This window comes from Elephantulus edwardii, unplaced genomic scaffold (genome assembly GCF_000299155.1).
Source record: "Elephantulus edwardii isolate Elephantulus edwardi_28Jun2011 unplaced genomic scaffold, EleEdw1.0 scaffold00032, whole genome shotgun sequence".
Classification (NCBI taxonomy): domain Eukaryota; kingdom Metazoa; phylum Chordata; class Mammalia; order Macroscelidea; family Macroscelididae; genus Elephantulus; species Elephantulus edwardii.
In genome coordinates this window covers 5,283,808-5,289,849 of record NW_006399782.1, presented here as the reverse complement: position 1 = coordinate 5,289,849, position 6,042 = coordinate 5,283,808, and positions in this window count along the sequence as shown.

Genomic DNA, 6,042 nt, shown 5'->3' with positions numbered 1-6,042 from the left:
GACAGAATTTATGACTGAGTTGTGCTGGAGTTGGTCTTAAACATACCATGGAACTCCATGGGGGGATAAAAAAGGTATGTTTTGAAGAGCTCTATCTCCCATACTTTAGACACATGGCCAGAAGAGGAAGGGTGGAGGGACAGTGCAGGAGAGGAAGACCTGGGATGAAATGGATTGATATAGTAACTAGGGCAAATGGAGGTTGGTGTGTCAGAATTAGTGAAACTGGCTCAGGACAGGGAAGGGTTCAGACATAAGGTCACTATGGGTCATAGACGACTCGACAGCACATAACAACATAAGTATATAATAATGTACCCTTAAAAGGAAGATGGTGAAACTCAGAAAAAGAAGCATGACCGTTTTCTGCAAATTGATGTTTTAAACTGGTGATAATACTTTTGTAATTGGCTCAAGGCTCAACAGCTGTTCCTGCCAGGCTCATCATGTGCAGCTGAATGCTTTGAAGCGGCTTTTAGAACTTATACTCTGTCCTTGTGTGAATTCACTTACTCAATGCTGTTCAGTCGAAGCTGACTCAGCGGACTTCAGGGACTGTATGTAAATTGCACAGGAGATTGCCCATCTTTCTTCAGGGAGTTGTTGTGGGTTCCAACCTCTACAGAGGCTCTCCTTTGGATAAGAGAGCTGACTAGGCAATCAAAAGACGAATTGCATTGGGAAAGTCTGCTCACAGGGACCTCTCCATAGTATTAAAGAACAACAGTGTCAGTCTGGAGACTAAGTAAGTGCCTGATCTTTGCAATTATGTGCTATGCCACAAAAAGCTGGACAGTGACTAGGGATGATAGAGAATTGATGCCTTTGAGGCGTGATGCTGGAGAAGAGTGTTGAATATATCATGGACTGCTAGAACAAACAGGTTCGTCCTACAGAGGGTGAGACCAGGCTGCTCCTTGGAGGCAAGGATTCTGAAGCTTTGTCTGACATACTTAGGGCATGTTGCAAGGAGGAACCAGTCCTTGGAGAGGGACATTATGCTTGGAACAGTGGAGAGACAGGGCAGGAGAGGAAGACCCTCAATGAGATGGATAGACTCAGTGACTGGGGTGATGGGGATAGGTGGTCAGAGACAATAAGATTGGCACAGGATAGAGCAGGATTCAGAGCTGTTAGACATAGGGTTGCTATGAGTCACAGTAGATTCGAAGGCACATAACAACAGGCTACCAGAGCTCATGTTGTGTGAATCGGTAAGTGATTTCTGCCCCCACCCCCAAACCCCTATGATTCCTTTGTTTCCCTGAAACCTTTCCAAGTTCAAACTAAGATTTCATGCTTTAGTAAAGAGAGGTCACAAAGTTCAAACTTTTAGTTGGCTGCTTGTTTGGAAGAACGTTGGCGTAGCATTTTCACCAATATGGTTCCTTCTACTCAGGAACAAGAGTCAGGGATTGTAAGAGTTTGATCTTGGACAGGACGTGATAAAATCTAACCACCTGAGGATGGACACCAGGGAAGAAGGAAAAAAATGGAAGCCCAAGGTAAGTTTGGGGACCTGAAAGAGATGTGTATCTGGTTTTACTACAGGGTCCAGCAAAGAAGGAGCAGTGATGCCTCCACCCATGGCACTGTGGGGGCCGCAGTGAGCGCAGAGGCTGTGTGGTTCCAGTGAGGCTGTGGCTCTGAGCACAATGTGCTCCAGAGTGGTCCCTGGGCACAGACCTGTGGCCCTACCCCCTCTGTCAACACTGCATGAAAAGAAGGTGGATCCTTAAGTGATTGTGTTTAGCAAGAAGCTGTCTCTCCTTACCAGGAACCTAATAAAGGTTGTTGACAATCACTTGAGTAGACACTCGAGATGATGAGTTAAAACACACACACATACATGCACACACCGAGACTTGCCCTGTATAGCTGAATGCCCGCTGTATAGCTGGACCCCTAGTCCTAGAACTGCCCATAGCGTCTCCAACGCTGTCAATCTTAGTGACCGCACACTGCCTTCTCTTTCTCCCACGGAGCAGTTGAAATGCCAATCTGGTTAACAGCCAAATTCTTCAACCACGACACCAGCAGAATTCTTACATAACTGAATAAACTCACAGCTGCTTTTGAATCAATTTAGACTCCCAGTGATCTTCCGTCACGTTATGTTCTATCTATTTGGAACTAACACAACTGACCCTGCAGCAGGCTTTCAGAGGCTATAAATTGCATAGGAGGATATTTCCCATCTTTCTCCTGCAGAGCAGCTGGAGGATCAGAATCCTTGCCCTTTCCATAAACCCCTAAACACACTACATGCTACCCTATCAGTGCTCTTTGTAGAACTGAATAGATAACCTAGGAATTAATATCAATCTCAAAGAATTTGCTTAGGAAACAACAGCACAGTCTATATTTCAGAGTCTCAAATCATGGACACTTGGGGGGGTGCAAATAAATTGTTGGTAAGTGCTGTCAAGTTGACTAATACTCATAGCGACCCTATGAGCAATAGATGGGAGCCCTGTGCTGTCTTGTGCCATCCTCATCGTCTCTGACATAATTGAGCCCATTGCTGCAGTCAGTGTGTCAATCCATCTCATTGAGAGTCTTACTGTTTTTTGCTGATCAAGACCTTCCCAACCATGAACATCCCTTTGCAAGGAATAACCCTTCTAAAACCAGAACTTTAATTCTATTTTAAAGTCTGGACATGAGTCTGAAATTCATGCTGGATTTGAAAAGTTGCTTTTCTAAATGACAGTCCCTTCAGTCTTGGAGCTCACTCCAACAGTCTGCTCCAAACCAACATTTTTTTTTCTTCTCTTGGGTCTGAGCAGAATATCTAATTTATTACCAAAGACTTTCTGTCATTCTAACCAATGTAAGATATAAAGGGTTTTGGGATAAAGTGTTATCTAAATCTTTACAGTGGACCTCCAGAAGCTGACATAATTGAGGAAGAATGTTGTTTTTGTTGTTAGAGACCACACGGTTGACTGACTTAGCAATCCTGTGTATAACTATAAGTTGTACAACAGATCTAAACCTTGTGTGGTCCTGTACCATCCCCACAGTCTCCACTGTGCTTAAACCTCCTGTTGCTTTCACTCTGTCAGTTAATCTCCTTGAGTGTCTTCGCTCTTAACCTCTCTAAGCCTGACATTCTTTTTCTAAGGACTGATCCCCCTGACATCTTGCCCAAAGCACTTAAAGCCTCACCTTCCTTGCTCCTAAGGAGCATGCTGGCTGCACGTCTTCTAAGACAGATACCTTTGTTCTTTTGGCAGGCCCTGGGAAGTACTGGTTACCCAGGGTTTTGTGTGTTTTTTAAATTTTATATTGACTTACATACAAAATTTGTATACATTGGGTTTCACACTTTCCTTCTTTTACATTGTATTTCGTACAATCATTCCCATGCATTGTGTTTTATAAAATTAACCACCACTAGGGACATGTTGTAAGGAGAGACAGGTCTTTGGAGAGGGACATCATGCTTGGTAGGGTGGAGGGACAGCGCAGGAGGGGAAGACCCTCTATGAGGTGGATTGATTCAGTGACTGGGATAATTGGGATGGGTGTGTCAGAGACAGTGCGATTGGCACAGGATAGAGCAGGGTTTAGAGCTGTTGTACATAGGGTCGCTATGAGTCACAAACGACTCGACGGCACATAATAACAACAACAACAACAACAGGGAACTCAAGTGATGTAGTGGCAAGAAGCTGCTTTGCAATCCTGAAGGCACGTGGTTCAAATACACCAGATGCTCCACTGGAGGTGGAGGAGCAATTTTCACCTGTGCCAGTTGGATCTGATTTGATGGTACACAATGAGAAAAGAAGAAAAAAAAGGGGAAAAAAATAATGAACATTGATCTCTGCCCACCATTACCCTGTCTTTCCAGGTCCCATTTGATCATTCCCATATCTTTCAACTCCTCCCTTTGCCCACCAAATTCTACAACCTGATGATTTTTCCCCCTACCCATTCTCAGGCCCCCTGCTCCCTGCTTCCTCTCTTGAACATCATCATACGCGGTTTACTAGCCATCTTCCCATTTTTATAATAATGATCTTATGCAGGATGTGTCCTTATGATACTGAGTTAGTTCACTCAGCATAATGTTTTCCAGTCTCTCCCAATGTTCTATAGTATTTTTCTCCAAATCATTGCTCTTGAGTGCTGCATAGTATTCCATCATGTGATTGTACCACAATTTCTCAATCTATTGGACATTTCATTGTTAAAGGTTTATGAGCATATGAAGCAATTAAAACCACTGTAACTTGGGTCAGGTGTACGCTGGTTTTTAAATTGACTTGATTGCTCTTCGTTGTTGTGAATTTCCATAGAGTCAAGTATGACTCCTAGTGACTCCCTGAACAGCAGATCTGAGCCCTGTCCTGTCCTATCCCATACCATCCCCCATATCATCCCAATCTCTGACACACTTGAACCCATTGCTACAGCCACTGTGTCAGTCTACCTGGTTAAGGGTCTTCCTCCCTTTAGAAAACATTAAATGTTTCTGAAGGTCCATTATAAAGATCCAGATTGCACTGTATCCAGAGACTCTCCCATCACATCTTACATGTATGTTTGTATAATGGCAAAGAACTTTGGAAATCTATTAGATACCCTACACAGACTAGACCTTTGAGAAAAAATGCTATTCTTGGGTCAAGAGGTGTTTGGTAACAGTTTGGTCTAACGCAATGTCATTTGATTTCTTAATTACTGCTTCCATGAGTGTAGATTGTGGATCCACGTAAAAAGAAATTCTTGACAATTTCAGTCTTTGTCTATCATAATGTTGCATATTGGTCCTGTTGTGTCCTTGATATTATACAATCCATACTAATGACCTAGATGTGCTTCACGTCCTCTTCACTTTGAACAAGGAAGGTTATGTTATCTCGTAACTCGGGTTGTTGGTGAATATTACTCCAATCCTGATTCATCCTCATATGGTCCAGTTTCTGGGATTCTTTGCTCAGCATATAAATTGACTAGGTATAGTGAAAGGATACAACTCCGATATACACCTTTCCTGATTTTAAATCATGATGTAACCCTTTGGTTCATTCAAATGACTGCTTCTTGGTCTATGTATAAGGTCCACATGAACATAATTAAATGCTCTGGGATTCCCATTCTTCTCAATGTTAACCATAACTTATTATGAGCCACACAGTTGAATGTCTGTGAATAGTTTATAAAACACAAGTAATTCTTTTTCTGGAATTCTCTCCTTTCTATCAAGATCCATCTGACATCAGCAAAGATATCCCTTTTTCCACAGACTCTTGTGAATTCAGCTTGAATTTCTAGCAGTTCCCTGTCAATATCTTTCTAGAGCTACTGTTTAGTAATCTACAAGCTTTTATTTGCATGTAATATTAATAGTATTCAATAATTTCCAAATTCTGTTGGATCACATTTCTAGATGTGTATAGATATGGATCTTTTCTAGTCAGTTGGTCATGTTGCTGCCTTCCATATTCCTTGACACAAGTTGCTGCCTTCCATATTCCTTGACACAAGTGAGTGAGCATATCCAGAGCTGCATCTGTTTACTAAAACATTTCAGCTGACATTACATCAATTCCTGGAGTGTTATCTTTTGCCATTGCCTTTAGTGCCAGCTGTTGTTGTTGCCCTTATGAGCCATCGTGACTCATACCAACCCCATGTACAGCAGCTCTGAAACTTACCCTGTCCTGAGCCAGTCTAACTGACTCTGACACACCTACCCACCTTTGCCCCAGTTACTGTATCAATCCATCTTATCTGGGGGGTCTCCCTCTCCTGCGCTGTCCCTCCACCCTTGCAAGCATGATGTCCTTCTCCAAAGACTGGTTCTTCCTGGCCACATGCTCAAAATATGTGAGATGGAGCTTTAAAATCCTAGTTCCAAGGAGAAACTTGGTTTCACTCTCCTAGCCCAGCCTAGGCTTCTTCCTTCAGTATCACAGATTTTTTATCAGATGCTACTTCCTAAAATGGTTCACTGGCAATCAGTTATTTTTAGCACAGTGACTCTGGGTGTCCCTTCTCTCTTCTTTTAATATTTCCTGCATCATGCAA